This window comes from Ailuropoda melanoleuca, chromosome 9 (genome assembly GCF_002007445.2).
Source record: "Ailuropoda melanoleuca isolate Jingjing chromosome 9, ASM200744v2, whole genome shotgun sequence".
Classification (NCBI taxonomy): domain Eukaryota; kingdom Metazoa; phylum Chordata; class Mammalia; order Carnivora; family Ursidae; genus Ailuropoda; species Ailuropoda melanoleuca.
Genome location: NC_048226.1, coordinates 79673125 through 79694356, shown reverse-complemented (window position 1 = coordinate 79694356; position 21232 = coordinate 79673125).

Below are 21232 nucleotides of genomic sequence, written 5' to 3'. Positions count from 1 at the left end.
ATTCATTATAAAGTATCTATCAAATTGGGATAGTTCATAGAATTTTTAAAAATGTGAACACAATTTGAGTGTCCTGATAAATTATCCTCTCAGTATATGAATCCCTATGGTTACCTAGAGGTTATTTTCTAATGTATTCACAAATATTTAGTAATCATAAGAAAAATTAAACTTCTAAACAAAAGTGTGCAGTTTTTAGACAGTCTTTCCTGAAAGATTTAGGAATGATGTAAATAAGATAAACTTTAGAGAGGAAAAAGTACAAATAAAGAACAAAAATCAGACTGATCAAATCAAAGTTATATAAACCATCTAAAAAGGACAAAATGACTAGTTGGACTAGAAGGACTTAGATGTTAGTGGAGAATATGTCAACTTATATAAAGAATATACATAACAGGGAACTATAACTAGTTAAATGAGCACAAGAAAAGAAAGTCATGGAACAGATACTAGCTGTCCCCATCCAAGCTCTGACAAGAGTGTGTTCTGCATTAGAGCTTTAGTCATGTGGGGTTCAAAAACATCTCTAAAGAATCTTTTAAATGATTTATATGTCAATCTTTCATTCATAATAATTTCATTAACACTAACTAACTGTTTTCATCTTGTGCTAACCAAGCAAAACTTGGCTATCTTCCTTCTATACTGGACCACTTAGAGGGATTGAATGGGTTACTTATACTGAATTAAATATTCTAACACCTATGGCACTTACATATCTTATTGTAAATTAATATATCAGCATCAGGCTTATATGCTTATTTTATGTAAATACACTCCTGAGCAATGAACTTTCCCTCTGTGTGCTGACATCATCAGTTTCTAAGCCAGAGGGAAGATCCAGGACTCCGGCAAATCTACTGAGGTAATGAAGGCCACCTTGTGAGGCTTTTGGGAGATACTCTTAAGCTCTTTGCCTTGGGGATATTGACTTTTGCTGAGTATACCATAGCATTTTCTTATTTTAAACTCCATAATGTCTCTTCTTTAAATTTGTTTAAGGCTGCTTTTAAATAGTAGAAAAGAAGAATGCATTTTAAGTAATCTCAAGATTTGAATGTCATGTTGTAGTTCATAACAATAGTGAGGAGAGTTTTGTTTTCTTCATTCATTCATTGAACAAATATACTCTTATTCATCTTCTAATACAAGATAGACATGATCCCTTCACTCACAGAATTTGTTTCAGTTGCGTCGGTGAAAGTTAAACTAATTACACAAATAAAATTTTAATTAAAAGTCTGATAAATCTTATACAACGGAAGTACTGGGGTGATTAATGATATTTTAGGCTCTAGGAACTGTAATTTCAAAGCCTTTGTGTAGGCAAGAGCACAGTCTTTTTGAAGGACTTAAACAATATTAGCTAAACTGAAGAAAGCTAGGAAGAATGCATTTAAAATGGCTTCTATGGGTAGAGGAATGAGTCACTGTAAATTGAAAAATTTAGAAACGTGAAGTTATAAAAGTGAAAATGCTTTGAATTTTCTGATTTCCCTCTCCTAACTTACATAGCATTTAAGGACAAAATAATGAGCCCCAAGGATGCCCTTATCCATGTTTCCAGAACCTGTAAATAAGGTACTTTACATGATAAAGGGACTTTGAAGACATAATTAAAAATCCTGAAATGGAGAAATTATTCTGGTTTATCCAGATCAACCTAATATTGTCACACGAGTCCTTATAAAATAGAGGCAAAAAAGTCAATGTTAGAGAGAGAGGAGATGGGCAAAGGAAGCAGAAGTTGGGGTGACGCCCTTTAAAATAGAAGGAAAATCCATGAGTCAAAGAGTGAAGGCGGCTTCTAGAAACTGGAAAAGGCAAAGAAAACACATTTTTCCCTGGAGTCTAAAAAACCTTGAAGGATCAAGCTGTACTAATACATTGAAGACTGATTTTGTACTTCAAGCCTCTAGAACAGAAATATAATAATAATATACATAATGAATAATAAATGTATATTGTTTTTAGCCACTGAATTTGTGTTAATTTGTTACAGTAGCAATAGAAAACTAGTACAAATGTTTGATATCTGGTCTGTATTGTTAAAGATGGAGTGTTCTATATCATTTACTCTAGTTAACCCAAAATAGGATGTCAGCACCCTGGGGCATTGGGCTATATTCCTGTCTTCCTTATGGCCAAGCCATGTCCATTATATATCACATAATTTACTTGCTAATCAATTTAATGTAATAAATTTTAAAATTTTAAACTTAAAATACGTTCAAATTATTGGTCTGCCTCAAAATTAATTTTTAATTCTTACTCCACTTGCAACTTTTATTAGGTATATAAGGTTGTCTAAGCTAAGGAACCTCAGACTCAGACCAGAATGAAGGGTTCCCTTTGTCTTTTTATTCATTACTTATTTTTGACAAATACTTTTTATAGAAGTTTCCTTTCCCATAACTACTGATGTACCCGAAATTTGTCCTTCTGCATTTCCTAGTAGTCCTACTTTTAGAATCCGATCAAATTTATTTCACTTAGACTTAAATTTTCTAAGATATAGGACTTAAAACAAGTTAATTGATCTTAGTTCTCTTATCTATTAAATATAATTCAAATTTTTGTCATAGGTTTTAGATGACATTTAACTACTATGGTGCATAGAAAGTAAGGGAGCAAAGTGTCTGTCATGTAGATGGTGTTGTGCAATCACGGTGTTCTTCCATGTTCTCCTTCCTCTCCTCCTCATATCACATCACTCCAAATACTGCATGACTCATTTATCAGGGAACTTCGCTAGACAGGCTCTCATAACCAATCAAACCTGAGACTGTTTTACATACCAGAAAATACAAATAAAGTCAAAAAGCATGTATAAATGAATGCCAGTATTTCAGTATCAAATCAGTCCTACGGAAAGAGCATTTGGTGAGTGTATTTTGGTGTACTTCTGAGTTTTACACTGGATGAAGTGATAATTCCTCCAGAGGCGTTAATATTGTCTCCTTCCATTTCACAGTCAGTGCTATGTCTGTGCACTGCAATATCATGAAACCGGAACTTTAAATGTCAGCATCACCTACTGTTTCTGTGACAAGTACCTAAAAGGAACCAACTATTAGTTATCAGTACTAAACAAGATTAATGTGCCTGACGCTGAACTGGTGCCAAATAAATATGTCATGGAATAAAGGGTGGAGGATACAAAACAGATCGTATTTGTAGCATTCACCCATATCAAATGTTGCCTAGCTGGCATTAATTTTGTGAAAATTCAGAAGACATGAAAGAAGAATCTTTTTTTTTCACCTTGCTGTGTGTTTGTGTCTGAATTTGTCACTTTTATTTAAAGTAGTATAGAAAAAGTAGGGTGTCTATTCATTTTACAACCTCTTATTCATTTCAGCAAAGAGAAATGAATAAATGTTTTAAAATCCAAAAACACAACACAGGTTTGTTATTGAGGTTTTCAAGGGTCTGTGGTAACTCTAGGTCCCAGCAATGGTAAGCCTTCCTAAGTCTAAGTGGAGAGAGTGCTCCAACAGGACATGGTATTTCTTCCAGAGCAGGTAGAACAGATAGATGCCTATAAACTATTCTAACCTGAATCTGACTTATAAATTCAAACTATATTTATTGAAACCTTCTCCAAGATATCTCATGGGTGGTAGAGGAGACATGATGAATTTTGGGGACTTCTGTAGCTATGCCACACTCAGTAAAATGTTTATATCCACATCATTTTTGTAATGACTGCAACTGAGTAATATTGTACCTTTCTAATTCAAACGACCCCTCTAAAAAAAACAATAATTATAAATGGTTTATCATATATAAGTTTTATATTTTGGAAACCATTGGATTTTCCTTGCCACAAATAACATGCCAAAATTTGCTGATTTAATAGTAATAAAATTACAATTTTAAAGTAACTGGCATATGTTCCAGGCTTTGTTGCTACCTAATCTTTATTTATGTCTTTGCAATTGGCACCGTCGAGGGGTAAAACTGCACCACACAGATATGACTGCAACTATAATGCAACCCAGCATCGTGGGTTTCTAATGGCCAATAAACCTGATTTATTAAACAAACTCTATTAATGTTACACCAGGGATAAAGTGATTATGGAACCCTTTACATTGTAAGAATATATAATTATCATTTCTTCTTAAGAAAAGAGCCACATCTTTATAAAACAGTCACCAGGCTCTGACATGCTGGGCTGTGTAAAACTGATAATGAGTTGAAAATGAAGACTGTCAGCAGTATGTTCGCCAAAATGGTATACAAGCCATTTGAATCAAAACAATAATAAAGCAATCTTTTTCCTCTTTCAGAAGGGAATTACTATTTAAATCTCTAGAAAACATTCCTAGAACTATTGTAAGGTTTTTAAACTTGAGGTTTAAAATAAATGTCTAAAACAAGTGTCAAGTATTTAAAGATAAATACATGAAACATTAACTATTTTTTAAATACAGAGGACAATAGTTTTCTAAAACCATGGAAAATCAAACTCTAATTTGTAGTGATCATATTCTTTTCTAATGAATAAGTTAAATGAAGGAGATTGGAGAAATTACAAAGGTATGATTAAAATATTTAATATAAATGCACACCAATATTTATATATTCATAAACTTTATTTTTCTACAGATACACTGGGAAAATACAACAAAGGAACTATTTTCATCTTCATCAGTGTATTTCTAAACTTAAATCATGCTCATCTCATTGTTTTTGTATATTCAGAGAAGAGGGTTGCAAAGAAAACCAAGTTTCTTCCCACTTTGTAGTATAAGAAGTCTTCCTTCCTCAATATAACATATTTCATCTTGGAGGGTTTTGGCTGACCCTGTTCTTTGTTAGCCACAGGGTTAGGTCTGTGGCCAAGGGCTGTTTCAACAGATTTGTTCCATCCTTGTAGTTCAGAGTTGGATAAGTCACCCCAAATGGGCTAGTAAAAATTCTCATTAAGATATTTTGCTCATTAATACCAAGAGCATGACTTTTCTTCCACTGCTCTGATCAACTGAATATTTAGCCAAAATACTTTATTCCTCCTTTTATCAAAATTTTTGCAACATCACCATGAGTGGAATTTATTGTATCACCTCTCAAAATGAGGCTTAGCCAATTCTGATGCTAAGCCTTAAGAGATCTTTTTAAGAGGACTATGCTTTTTTATGCTTCTGCCATCTCTATTAAAAGAACATGCCTCAGTTAGTGCATAGGTCTCAGAAGGAAAATGAATGGCATATGGTGTTAAACCCCTGAGCTAAGCCATACTTAATCAAAATGCCCAGCAACCATAGCCTGGAGCAGAATCATACCAACTGACCAGCAGATTTATAAGAATAAATGCTTATTGTGTGTTTTACTGAAATTTTGTGTTTGGTGATTCACTAATAGTAGCTAACTGCTACAGTGACTCAGATGAGGATAGTAACAGTGGTGGTGAAAAACTTGTGGTTGGATTTTAAATATACTGTCAAAACAATAAAAAATATATGTGAGGGACAAATGAAAAGGATGACTTTAAAGCCTTTGCCTTGAATAACTGCAAGGAAGGCATTATAGTTTACTGAGATACTTACTGAAGGTTAGGTATCGAGCACATTTTGAGAGAAAGAAATCAGAAATAATATTCTATAACTTAAATTATTATATAAGACTGGAATTCAAGATAGTGTTCTCATGAGAAATATAAAGCTTTTGGCGTTAAAATCATAATATTGTAGGTGATCACGAAAAGAATGATTGTTCGATTGACAGTAGAGAGAAGACTAAGGTCTCTAAAATTAACAGTTTTGAAATAGGAAAATAAAAGTGATAAAAAGAGCAACAAACGAAGCAGAAAGAAAATGAGGAGAGGATGGTGTCCTGGAAGCCAAAGAAGGAAAATAAGTCATGGAGATAGAGTAATTAGCTGAATTTGATGTGGTAGGATGATCACTGGGTACTGACTTTAGATTAAACAACTTGGAAGACTTTGTATGTTTTACTTAACCATGCTTGTGTGGATACCTTTTAAAAATTCATCTAGCACAATCATTCTAAATATTGTTTTGTGTTATTAATTAATACCACCATATATGTATCCTATATATCATCAAATATATATAAAAATATATATTCCATATATACGATACATATATATACACTAAATGTATAGATGAATTCTCAGCATTAAAATTTGTTTGGAGCAGCTATGTTCTATGATTAATTTTTATTTAATTCAAAACACATCTATTTTGAAATTATATTACATACACACATAAAAAAATACATATATCTATCCACTTAACTGATTGGTATAAATACTTCTCTGCGACAAGAATGGAATTTTTATTTCTATTGTTTAATGTAGTCATGATAGCCAAACTACACTCAGAAAGAATAAAAGATGTCTGATTGGCTGACTTTTCCATTATTTCTCATCCTCTTTAATTTTGAGAACATATAAATGTTCATTATGCTTTATCTCTCAAGGCACAGTGGTATTAGTACCTATGACTAGCCCATCTCTTAATTTTCTGTATGTGATGATTTTTTTCAGTTGTTAGTTCATTTTATTAATCCAACATTTATGAAGTCTGTCTTATATTATAGTAGTTAAAAACACAGAATATGGAGTCAAATTGCTTGATTTTGAACTTTGGTTCTAATCTTCAAGATTATATCCTTTAAAGTCCATAAATATAATTGGGGCAACATTTACACTTTCCTTATACAATCATTCTATTATTGAACTAAGCCATCTTAAATAATTAGCATAGTGTACAGCCTATTTCAAACATTGAAACTGTATCTATTGTGATTGTTATTAATTCTAGTATTATGCGCAAGAGCTATGCTAACAATTAGAAATATAAAGAATGTAAAATATGATGCCTTATCAGGAAACTCGTAATTTAGTAAGAAGACAGTTATGGAAAGATAAAAAAAAAAAACAGTGCCTCAACACAAATTCAGTAGCAGACCTGTGCTCAAGGGATAGAGAGGTCATACTTCTACTTAAGAATCAAGAAAATCTCAGAGATAAGAAGTTTAAATTTTGCCTCTTCTGATGCTGACTCTGATACAGGCATTTTCTTTTGTTGTCTAAATTGTTCCTAGCTTCTGCATACATAGCAGTAAGAAAAAAGGAAAGAGAATCAATATTTATTAAGTACCTGTCATATGCTAGACAAGAATAATGTTAAGTACTTTGCACGCACACCTCAATCATGTAATGATTATATGATGGAGTGTTCTATTTCACAGATCACATCCAGTGAAAAATAGCTATTCCTTCAAAGTATTCATTATATCTTAGGCATCTTTTTAAGAACTTTGCAATATATTAATTAATTGAATCCTCAAATCGTATCAATGAAATAAGTATTATTTTATGGGTGAAGAAATTGTTATACCCCAAAGTTTGAATACATTTTCTAAGGCCTTACAGACATTATATGGCTGATTTGGAATCTGAAACTCCAAACAAGGATTTTATGGGCTGAATTGTGTCTCCTCAAATTTATATATTGAAGTTCCAATCCCCAGTGCCTTGCAAAGAAATGGTATTTGGAGATAAGGCCTTTAAGGAAGTGATTAAGTTAAAATGAGGTCATTGGTGTGAGGCCCTAATCCAATAAGATTGCTGTTCTTATAAGAAAGGGAAAGAAACACCTGGCATGCATGCATATCGAGGAATGAACATGTGAAGACACAGCAGGAAGGTGGTCATCTGCAAGCCAAGGGGAGAGGCTTCAGAACTCAACCGTGCTGCCACCTTGATTTTGGAGTCTTAACTTCTAGACTTGTGAGAAAATAAATTTCTGTTGTTTAAGCCACCCAGTCTATGGTATCTTCTTATGGCAGCCCTAGAAAACTAATGCAAAGTGATTCTCAACATGGCCCTATTAACATTTGGAGCCAGCAGAGGACTATCCTGTTCACTGTGGAATGTTTAGCAACATATATATGGCCTCTATCTACTCGATATCAGCAGTAACCCTTCAGTTTTGATAATCAAAAATACTTATAGATATTACCAAATTTCTTTGAGATGTAAAGTGGTCCCTGGTTGAGAACCAGAGCTCTACACTGAGAAAGCACACAGACTCTCAAGGAGTTTTAATAATTTTCCTCAACCAAAGTCTTATTACACTACATAATGAAACTAGGACAAAAACTGAGGTTCATCTGAATCCAAATTAATATATTTTCCCACAAAATCTATTATTGTTGGCAGGATTATAAGTGGAAGAGGAAGCGTATTAGAATGGGGCCCAGAGGTGAATGAGCAGGACGGAAATATACCTTGAGAATGTCTACCCTGATTCAGAAGCACTGTTCATAAAGCACTACTGAGGATCCAGGTAAACAAAACTGGAAGCCTTAATTTTGAAATTAAGATTGATGAAGAGTATAATTGGAACTCATCGTTTCATGAAAATATGTTGATCTGCCTGTCTTGATTATTACTACTATATTTTTCTTTGAGTCAGACAATGTCCATAATCTTAGAAAAGGTAAAAGAAAGTTTCAAGAAGCCAAAAATATATCAGGCCATAGACGGGAAAGATGAAGAGAACTGCAAGCATATTGCTTGTTTTTAGTTATTTGAGTGTCATTTTGTACCCTAATTATCTACTTAGTTTTCTCTGCCTCACTTGACTGTGACTCCTTGCCATACAGGATTATGTCTTCTATTGTTTATATTCTTAGCACTTTGTACTATATCTGTCATATAATCTGAACTTAATAAAAATATGCCAAATGATTAAATAAGCCCAAGGGCCACCTAGTAAAATGAGATATGAAGAAATAAAGAATCTATACAATTAAAAAGAGTGTGAGCTTGCAAAATAAGAATTTACACAATTGCGTGAATTAGCTAGAAAAAAATAACAAAAAATACCTAAATTTTATAGTCCAATCTAATTTGTCAGTATTTCTATACAGACCTTGATGAACTAACTGTTGGAAGTTCAAAACTGAAAGGGTCTTGCTAAGGGAGAAATAAAGAAAGCTTACCAATGTTTTTTATCTAGCAATGTCAGCTTGGCTCATTTTTTCTGGCATTTTAATGCAAATTTGTTAGAAAAGAATCTAGTGTTCAGATGACTGCAATAATTTTAATTATGTTTGGCCTGCAGCACATAGCTTCACAGTGAGTGGGAGTAAGCACTTCTTAAATTTCACAATGAGTATTTTTCAAAAACTGCATTGCAAACAATATATGTAAATATCTGAAATTTAAGAACAGGACTCCATACAAACAAAAAACAAAATATTCAAAGGAACATGTTTTGGAGACTTTAAGAGTAAAGCAGAAAATATTTATACTTAAATGTGGGAAGTAAAAGTGACACAGGCAAGAAATAAGTTTACAAGATAAAAAGAAACGTACAGATTTCCTGGGACTATTGCTGTAGTACCATAAGGATGAACTCTGGTATAATTGTGTATTGGATTAAAATGGTACACATACTTCTACGTTTATGCTTTAGATCTTAAAAAGTTTGAACTGTTATATTTGAAAAGGGTCAATTTAAAAGTATTTTGTTTCATTCATCTCGGGCTACTGTGGAAAGGAAGAAATTATCAACTTGTGTCTTTAATTCTTTTGTCTTCATCTGTTTATCAGTAGGGATCTTCATATCCTACAAGATTATATTAGATCAGAAGTAAATACTGTCTTATCTCTAATAATATCCATATAAAAAAAGTGCCTCATTTATCTGTCTTAAAGTGGAAATAATTTAGCTCAAAAACAAATAAATAAAATAGAATAATAAAATATTTTGAGGGTCCAGATTTTGAATGGCCCAGTATAAATTACCAGATTTTGTCTTGCCCCTATTTCATGCTATAATGACTTTTCCTACTATAGACAAATGTCTAATTAAAACAACTATTTTTTCATGGAATTAGATGGGAAACTAATATTCTCATCATAGAAGTTTAAAAATTCTTTCTGCAAAATATATGCTTTAAGTTATTTTTTATCTTTGTGAGGAAAGTCATAGATATATAATATAAATATTATAACAATGTTTAAAAATAAATTACAAAAAGGAAGCAGCTTTGACTATACTAAGGGCAAGTAGATATATTACTGCAAACTTCACTTTTCAATTAGTAATTTTCATGGTTTCAACAAATTTCCATTTTATTAGCCAGAAACTTAGTTATTTTTTGGCACTAATGCCTCATTACATTTTTCGTCAGTCAATGTTACTGTGATAAAATTAAAATGGCATCATTATTAAACAGGTTGTATACATATTTCAACTCTGATTAGGCTCTAAAGAGTCTATATACGTTGATTTTTTATTATGTCAGTAATCCCTATAGACTTGAATGTTTTGAAAAAAAGTGATAGAGAGATATCACAATGCCAAAAGAATTTTCATTTATGAACAATATTCTTGAAAATATTTCCATATTTTCTTCCACTTTGACTTTTTATTTGCATCCAGGAATAAGGTAGTTTTCAAAACTATCTGAGACTACATCTAAATTTAGCCTCACGTTGAGCCCATAGACAGAGCAGGGACTGATGACAAGGCTGGAGTTAAAATGCCCTTAACCACTTTGTGGATGTGCTGTTGTTTCACTTGCATTAAAACATCACAAATTGTTGTTATTATTTGGCACAGACTTATCATATTATGATGGAAGCCTAGTATATGTACCGGAGCAAACCGTCATGTTATGGATGACTCTCTGCCTACCCCAACTCTCTTATTTAAGCAGTAATTATGAGAAGAAACAAATGGCAAAAATGAGAAATTAGATGGTATAATAACTGTATCGAAAATAGAGAATGAAATCAGATCCTCAATCTTATAAAAACTGAAGCTCACCTTGAGCTCCATGCCTGTTTGAAGAGGTGCCACATTTTCAAATGCACTGTATTTCTCTTTCCTCCTTGACTTTTAAGGAGACAGGAGTTGCTGTTCAGCTATGACAACGTAATTAACTTCATATTGCAATTACTTCTACATGGTGACAGCTATCGGTAGCCTAAAACAGCTTCGAATGTGCTCTTAACAGTTTACCCTTACTCTTTAGGCTTCCAATTTTACAATGACCTCACTCCTGCCACGCCTAGCAAAAGGCATGCTTTAAAATTCAGGTGTTGAAAATAAAACAAATAACATCAATTCCACAAAGATGGAAGATGTAATTAAGTTTATTGTGAATCAGTCAAATTTGGACATAATCAAAATACATTACAAACTCTGCTGACTTCATTGTGCTGTACAGGAAGGTTATGTTTGAAATAGTCTTTTTAACAAAACCATATTTTTATCAAATTAACCTGTCATTGAATCAAGCTGTACTAAATGGATATGTAACATTTTAGAGACTATTAGTATAAAAAGACTATGAAAACCATAACCCTGGGACCATAGTGGACCTTCTTTTTCTAGAGCTGTCCTTCAGAACAAGTCTTTCAAATTCCAGTGTCCAGTGTCCATTTTCACATAAGTTTCAGACAGTGATTGTATCCTTATTTAAATCTAGAGACCTATAATCTTTAGACTAGCTTGAAATCAAACATCTTGTTTGGTGATGTTATTGCTTATCTGTCATTCCTGGATAATACTTTACGCTTTTTATGCCTTATATTTTGTTTCAAAAAAACTATAATTTGTAATTAAAGTAAATAAAAGAATTGACACCATTATTCCACTGAAACATTATTGAAATCACTTGGAATATTGCTTATGATGGAGAGACATAAAGTATAAAGTCCATTTTTCATGAAGTTTAATACAAATGAAGTGAGTCCACTAACAGCCAAAAATCTTTAAATTTTGCTTTTTCATACTATTTAAGCCTTATGCCAATACGTTCTGTGATCTAATCACAAAATGCCAACAAAGTACGGCCCTATCAGAATTTTAAATTCTCTATTCTGTAGTCCTTTATTAGAAGTATTCTAATTGATTCTCCAAACTCACTACTTTAAAAAGAGCTTCAGAAAAGAATATAAAGTTTAAAAGAAATCCAGAAATGTATCATCTAGCAAATCTGTCACAGAATTCAGGTTTATCTATATGGCAAATTATGGTGTATGCTCAAATATGATTTTAATTGAGGAAAAAACATAAAGCTTTCACTGGGACTGAGGTGTATCAAATTTATCACCATAAAACCTTAGTAAGCTTGTTGTCATTCTTTATCTGTAGGTTATAGGAGCCCCATCTCTTACTGACATATGGCAACATAGCTTTCAGTACTCTCCTCTATTTTTCTTTTTTATAAGATAATTCACATTTTCTTCTTAGAGCCACCCAATATTAGATGTAGTAAATGTTGAGTCTATTAGGTCTTCAGAAAATTATAACTCATATATAACTTAAATGATTATTTTTCAAATATATACATATATTGAATATATATCATAAATGTATATTATAAATTTCTGCATTCATTCAAAGAGGAGGCATCTAATATAATAATCACAAAATCTTATATTCATATATAGGTTGGGGCAATGATCCATATTTTGTTTACATTATACATGATTCCAAAATCCAAGTTACTAAAGCTGTTAAAAATTGGAGTATTACTACCTCTAATTTATTTCTACTGTTTGCTCCCTATACATTCATCCACAAGCTATATATCACTGAAGAAATACATGCTCTTACTCCATTTTTAATTCTAACTTTTGAAACTTCACAATGTTAGATCCAAAGTTAAATGCCTAATAAATTGATGTGTGGGCCTGCGTGCCTCAGATCTCCATGTGCGAAGATAGAATGTTATCAAAGAACATGGGGTATCTCTCCATTTATTTGTGTCTTCTTCAATTCTCTCATCAGTGACTTATAGTTTTTAATGTACAGGTCTTTTTTTTTTAATATTTTATTTATTTATTTGACAGAGATAGAGACAGCCAGCGAGAGAGGGAACACAAGCAGGGGGAGTGGGAGAGGAAGAAGCAGGCTCATAGCAGAAGAGCCTGATGTGGGGCTCGATCCCACAACGCCAGGATCACGCCCTGAGCCGAAGGCAGACGCTTAACTGGTGCCACCCAGGCGCCCCAATGTACAGGTCTTTTACCTCCTTGGTTAAATTTATTCCTAAGTGTTTTATTGTTTGGGTGGAAGAATTAGTATTATGAAAATGTCCATACTATCCAAAGAGATCACATATACAATCAACTAATTTTTAACAAGGGCACCATGAACACAAAATGGGGAAAGAATAGTCTCTTCAATAAATAGTCCTGAGAAAGGGAGATATCCAAATGCAAAGCATGAAATTGGACCCTTATCTTACACAACTCACAAAAACTTACTCAAATGGATTAAAGACTTAAATGTAAGATCTGAAATGACACATACACATACACACAATGGAATATTATTCAGACGTTAATGAAAAAGAGGAAATCCTTCCATTTGTGACAACATGGATGAAGCTGAAGGGCATTATGCTAGTGTGTAAGCCAGATAGGGGAAGACAAATACTGTATGGTATTATTCATATGTGGAATCTTAAAAAAAAATGCCAATTTTATAGAACCAGAAAATAGAATGATGTTTGCCAGGGGCTGAGGGGAAGGGTGTGGGGAGATATAGGTCAAAGGGTATAAACTTTCATTCAGAATAAATTCTCAGGATGTAATGTACAGCATAAGTTAATAATAAGGTACTGCATACTTCAAAATTACTGCAACCAAAAAAAAGAGTTAACTATGTCAAGTTATGAATGTTTTAATTATCTGATCTTGGTAATCATTCCACAATGTATATATAAATCATGTTACACAATTTAAATATATATGATTATATTTTTCAATAATTCCTCAATAAAGTTGGGCGGGAAAGAATATTGTATCCCATAATGAGATACAATTATCAGTACCTTTGTTCCTAATGGTAAACGGTGAAAGAACTCTGTAGGGGAAATCTGCTTCAAAACCTGATAGTATATTCACAAAACTGCCAAATCCCTAATTAGTGACATTGGATGAATTTTTTACTATCTGGGATGAACTTCTATGACTGGGGCTGGTACTTCAAATGCCCTAGACTACCTTATTTACAAATCATCACAATGTTGATAGCATTAACATGATTTAATAAGCTATTGTATAGAGACAGCAATTCTGATCAAAGATGGAACATCATATTAATCAATAAAAATATATATACATAGAAATGTCTGAAGACAGTATATGTACTAATCTCCATTAATTACATATTTTCCAAACTCATCACACATATTTGGAGGAGAGAGCTGAGAGAAGAGGGGAACCTCATCACTTGCCTATTTGTTTTGAACTCCTTGATATTTAATACCATTGGGTTTAATAGAGTTGAAATTCCATATTTGTTCTGTAAGTAAAGGCCTGTGATGAAAGTAATTTGCAGATTTCAAGAGATTCACAAATATTAATGTATTAAGCTTAATACAATCACAGCATTCAATATGCACGTCCTTCTTAAAGGGAGTCTGCCCAGTGCTGTGGACATATAAAAATGAAATAAAATATGGTTGATGATTTAAACCAGCTAGCATAGAGGATATTATAAACATTCAAAGCGAATTTTCAGGTAATAGACTTCATGTAAGTCATTATATTAAAGAGTAGGGAAGTATGATATCAGGAACAAAGTTCTTCTCTATCAGCCAGGTGTAGAAACTTATAGTCAGTCTTTAAATGCCACAATCTCAGGGTGCCTGGGTGGCTCAGTCGGTTAAGTGTCTGCCTTCAGCTCAGGTCATGATCCCAGGGTCCTGGGATTGAGTCCTGCATCAGGCTCCCTGCTCAGTGAAGAGTCTGCTTCTCCCTCTGCCCCTTCCCCCAGCTTGTGCTCTCCCTCTCTCTCTCAAAAACAAATAAATAAAATCTTTAAAAAAATAAAAAATAATAAATGCTACAATCTCATATAAATAATTGAAACTCTCTAAGCCTGTCTTCTCATCTCTAAAATCAATGTAATACCAAACTAATAGGGATTTTGTTGGCATTAATAAAATAATTATAAAATATTTATCACTTATCACTCAGAGTGATTAAAACGATGAAAATCATATTATAAATGTAAGCAGATTATTTTGATGAAGTTAATGCATAATGGTTCTTAAATATGGACAGCCAATCAGTTCTTTCAAGTGTAACAAAGCTAAATAGCACAATGCCATTTCATTTTTTAATCACTTTATTGGGATATAATTGAAACACATAAACTGTACATCATTAAAGTGTACAATTTTATGTTTTCATATAATTATATAGCTCTGAAACCATAATTTCAATCAATATAAGTATATTAAACACTCCCTAATTTCCTATGTACTACTTCTCTTTTCCCCCTCCCACTTAACCCTTCAAGTTCTCCGGAAACCACTGATTTGCTTTCTGTCACTGGAGGCTAGTTTGCATTTTCTGGGATTTTTATGTAAGTGAAACCTTTTAACATGCATTATTTTTGTCTGGTTTCTTTCACACAACATAATTATTTTGACATCCTTCCATCTTGAGTGCAGTAACAGTTCTAGTTTTTTAAGATTTTATTTTATTTATTTGAGAGAGAGAGAGAGAGATCACAGAGGCAGAGGGAGAGGCAGAAGCAGGCTTCCCACTGAGCAGAGAGCCTGATGTGGAGCTCAATCCCTGGACCCTGATCATGACCTGAGCTGAAGGCAGACACTTGACCAACTGAGCCACCCAGGGCCCCCAACAGTTTTATTTTTTAATGTAGAGTACTAATTCTTTACAGATATATCACAATTTTGTTGCTGGTGTCAAAGCATAGTTAACATATGGTATTTCATTAGTTTCAAGTGTGCAACATAGTGATTTGACAATCAAATACATTATGAAATGTTTACCATAATAAGTATAGTTATCATCTGTCACTATACAAAAGTTATTAGAGTATTAGCTGATCCATTTACCTGTTGATGGAACTTGGGTCATTTTCAATTTGGGGCTATTCCAAATAAAGCTGCTATGAACACATGGACGTATAGTTTGCCTTGAGTAAATGTCTAGGAGTAAAATGACTGTATTATATTTTTGTGTTGTCTTTAACTTTCTAATAATACTTATTAAGCACATATTTCTGTGTGCTTAATTTTTTTTAAAGAAATTGCTAAAGTTGTAATACCATTCTGCGTACCCCCTTACATTTGGTAAGAAAAATTGTTTTGTTTTGTTTTTTTAATTTTGAAAAGACTTTTTCATCGTAGCTATTCTCATAGTTGAGTAACACTGTCTTAATTTGGTATTGATTTGCATTTACCTGAAGAAAAAAGATATTGAGCTCCATATGCTTATATTGTGTATGTTTATCTTGTTTAGTTAAGCTTCTATTCAAGTATTTTGCCAATATTGTTAATGGGTTGTTTGGTCTCTTATTGAGTTTGTGTGTGTGTGTGTGTGTAAAATTTAAATGTTAAATTAAATGTAATTAAATGTTGAAAATGATATATTTATCACCTATATGTTACCATTTTTGGTTCAAAACTCAGATTAAGAAGCTGTATAATATTTATTAGGCCACCTCAAAGGCTCTAATAAGTTAAATGCACACATACACACGCACACACTTGGATTTACCCTGTGAACACTTTCCTGATTATTTTAGTAAAATTTTGGTCTTTCTAATTTTTGCCTATAAATCCTTTATGTGTCCAAAATCACATCAGATTAAGTGTTAAACAAAGTCCAGTCCATTCCACTTATTACTGAGACGACTAATCCAAAAAAGGAACTGATACATACAATGTCAATCCCCTAATTAGTAGAGCTTCTCCAATATTTAGACTTTCTGACTCTGAGACAAGTACTTTTCTTCTATATAATATTATTTTGAATATTTGCATGTTAAATTTAATTTGATGATATGTTGAATTATTTAATTCTCTGGCTTATTTCTTAGTCTCCTGATACAGATTTTTGTTTTGAGGAACAATTGGAAAAGGTTATATAAGAATTATTCCATGATGTTCTGATCTTTTTTCCCAATAATACCTAGTTCACTGTGTCCTGTAGACATTGATAGCTTTTATTTATTCAAAGAATAAGTTGATGTAAATTAGGTGGAGATGGGGTTTTTTAATCTTTTTCATATTTGCATTATATTTCATCCCACTTCTGGTTATAATGTTAAGTTTTTCTGCCATTAAAACTTGGAGAAAGACAAAAGGGGAAAAGGGTTTCTTCTCCAAAATCGGATGAGATTACCCTGTATTTATCAAGCCACAGATTTTTTACTTTCATTTGCAGAATCAAATAATCCTGTCTAAAATAGTTTACGGGTGGTCCTGCCAGGTAGTGAGGGAGAGGGAACAGATGACCTCTCCATGTCATTTCTCCTTTTTTGATTCCTTACTGAAAAAATTGGTGGATTGCTAAACCACTCTTCCACTTTATCATTGTAAAAGGTTCTATGAATCATCATAAAACAGTGGCCTTTCCATTACCTAGCATCATAAAAGTAGAATTCTCAGAATTTATGTATGCTGAACATTGTGTCTTAGATACTTCATATGAAGCCTGATCTTCAATCTTTTCATTCATTACCTCCATTCAATTGATTTTGCCTCAGTTTAAAACTGTATCTCTGTCGATATACTGGATTCTTTTTTTTTTAAGATTTTATTTATTTATTTGACAGAGAGAGAGAAACAGCCAGCGAGAGAAGGAACACAAGCAGGGGGAGTGGGAAAGGAAGAAGCAGGCTCCCAGCAGAGGAGCCTCATGTGGGGCTCGATCCCAGAATGCCGGGATCACACCCTGAGCCCAAGGCAGAGGCTTAACGACTGAGCCACCCAGGTGCCCCCAATATACTGGATTCTTTTATTTTTTTAACTTCTTGTAAATTTTCCTTACACATATATATCTATGGGAACTCCTATTATTCAGGTAATTTCCTTTCTCAGACATATTTTTCAAAATGTTTACATATTATTACATGCTGGCTACCATCTGTTATTCCCTCAATCTCAGAAACATTATCCTGTTACTGACAATTACTTTTTGCATAATGGAAAATCAGTTTATTATAAAATTTTATATGGCCATTATGTACATGCATGGATACTTTACTATGATTATGTACTATGAATAAATGTATATTTTATTTTGCTATCTGATTTCTTAGGAGTTATTTTATATTAGTTTTTATTAACTAAAACAATTGATATGTAATTGGTTGAAAGAGTAAGATTGTAGACTTATTTTTTTGCAAAATTATATTTTGGCTTAAGAAATTAGACATAGAGATGTAAAAATGCCTTTTCAAATTAAATTAAGCACATTTGTATACATCTGTTTAATATTTAATTGTGCTCAGAGGATAGTCCCTTATTTTCAATTCTTTACTAAATAAGAGCAAAAATTCTAAAACAAAATATTAAATAATTAACAAGTTAAAATACCTAAAAATTTACTTAAAATCCAGTTAAAATATAATCAAAGTCATTTTGAGCTTCAGTAAAGGTCCTTTTTCTACTTTTTTCTTCAGGCTAGTAGACAGATCTTTGTAGATGCAGGAAGATAGGAAAGAATCAATACTTCGAGGAGTCAAGTATAAAATTTTAGAAAACTGAGAATAGCTTTTGAGTCTTAGCATTCTAAAAGGTTGAAGGTGAAGATGTCTCTTGATTAGATTTATTAGTTTGAAGCAATTACTGCCTGTGAAAATTTTCAAATCCTAATTTAAGTTTATCATTGAGATCCAAGAGGGAAAATAAGTACTTAATGAAATGATGCACTTAACACAATTGTTTCCATTTAAAACCATTAAAACCAAACCATGCTAAACCATGTCTACAAATCATCCATGAATTAAATGATATAATTGCTTGATTTCTCATATAAAACCTCATGGAGAGTAAGAGATAAGAGAGGATGCAATTTGATATCTGTAGAAATGTTATCACAGGTTGTGATGCTGAATCTAAGGGTAGTTCTCAAATCATTTAAGATTAAAAGGCATGGGCTAAATTAATAGTGGTGTTCATCAATATTTGTGAAGGTATTTCATAACAATAATAAGGCTAAACAAATATACACAAAAAATGCAAAAAAAGGTATCTGTAACACAAGACATGCCTATTAGAAAACATAATCTGTTGTGGGTTGACATATACACAAATTACTTAAAGGCTGTTGTATAATCAGCCAATTACTGTACTTGGCACATTGAGATAGGGAAACTGAAGGGACCCCATGAAGGACTGCTTTTCTGCTGCCTCTCTTCTTGCTAGGACCTGAACCCCTGCCTTATTGTACAGATAATTTGTGTCCTCCTTTTAAAGTTCAAGGAGTTAATGATTTCTTTGCAGTCTTCCATAGCAATAGATAACATCTAAGGAGTGTTTGGGTGGGGTCATCAGGCACATTTTCCAGAACACTGACTCACCAAGACCCCTGGCTCCAAGACTAAGTGACTTATGGAGGACACTTAAACACTTGGCTTTGTTTGTTTGTTTGTTTTTTAAAATATTTTATTTATTTATTTGACAGAGAGAGAAAGAGCCAGTGAGAGAGGGACCACAAGCAGGGGGAGTGGGAGAAGAAGAAGCAGGCTTCCAGTGGAGGAGCCTGATGTGGGGCTCGAATCCAGAAAGCCAGGATCAAGCCCTGAGCTGAAAGCAGATGCTTAATGACTGCCCCACCCAGGTGCCCCAAACACTTGTCTTTGTTTTAACCAATTCCTGGGTGCCTGAGAAGACACACACTGGGCCACAATCCTCAATAAAACTTCATCCCCTTTGCTTTAGCCCAAGTAAAAAGGAGACAAGACTCACTCTCCTTTCCTTTCCAAGTCTCCCAGATGCTCTGTCTGTACCTATACTCCCTCTATGTCTTCAATAAACTCTGCTCCCACTTCCTCTTGGCCCCTGTTTGGTTCCTATCCTGTGCAAAGCCAAGGACCCTCTTGGCTGGTCCTGTGGGACCCCTCTGGATCCTCAGACCCAGCCAGCCTGTATCAACATTACCTCCTTATAAACTCTTTTTTGATAGGACAATAATCTCTTAAAGTGTTATATATACATATAACACGTTATATATATATATAAAGTACATATATGCATATATATATATGCATATATAACACTTTAAGTTTTGCAAAGTGTTTTCCTTTTCATTATAATAGTCACAAAAATAGGTTAGGGAAAATATTATTGTAATTGTACACATAAGTACACAGATAAACCAGATTGGTCATTTCCCAAGGTTTTATAGTTAATTAATGATAAAGGCTAAATACAAATGAAGACTGCTAGAGTGTTGGAGGAATACTTGTTTTCTCTTTCATACTTCCTATTGAATTACTATGTAAAAATGTTAGTCTATCACTAATTCTGCTTCTGTGCCTGTCAACTTGCAATTTTTCTCCATGATTGTGTACACAAATAAGCTGCTTTTGCACTTCACAGAAATCCACAGTGTTGCAACTTTCTGCTATATACTGTGTTTTGTCTTTTATAATTTTCTTTTTACTTGTCTTTATTAAAGTTCTACTTCATCTTTCTATAAAGGAAAACTGGAAAAACCAGTTATAAAAAACAAAAATAATATCTAATGTCTGATATACTTCTTTTAAATTGAAATGAGTTATACAAAGTAGCATATTTAGATTGGTTTAAATTGAGACAAAAGTGCCATTAGATGGCACTCTGGGTAAAGTTGACTATGTTATTTCCTATACTGGAGCACTAGAATTCAAAGGCTTAAGTAAAGTAAATGAAATACAAGATTAGTGAATATTTATAAGTCAAAGAATCAAACTTATTACAATCATAAATTACTTTTTTTGCTCTCTAAGGTTGCCCTTTGGATCATTACTCACCATTACTTATCAAAAACAATTAAGGCATTATTCAATTGCTGATCCTCATTAGAATATTTACATATGATTAAATTTTAAAAATTATTTAAACTGCTCTGTGTAGCCAAAATCAATCTTATCAAATATTTTGTTCATATCATTCCTAATATAATACATTCCCAATATAATTTCTCTGTGGTTTTCCTAATATAATACAGTGAGGTCTAAAAATCAATTGTTTTTTATAAACATATCTATTTTGAGGCAATTTCCATGTATAAATATTAACTTTACAAACACTGAAAATATTGTTTATATTTCAAAGTTTTTTTCAGTAAAAGAAGTACTCTGGTAATATATTTGATATACAAATATTTTGGTCCTCTCTGATTGGATTAAATACACTTTATTAGAAATTATTCCAGTTGTTTAATCTTTCTCATTTAGTCACTAAAATGCTAAGTGCT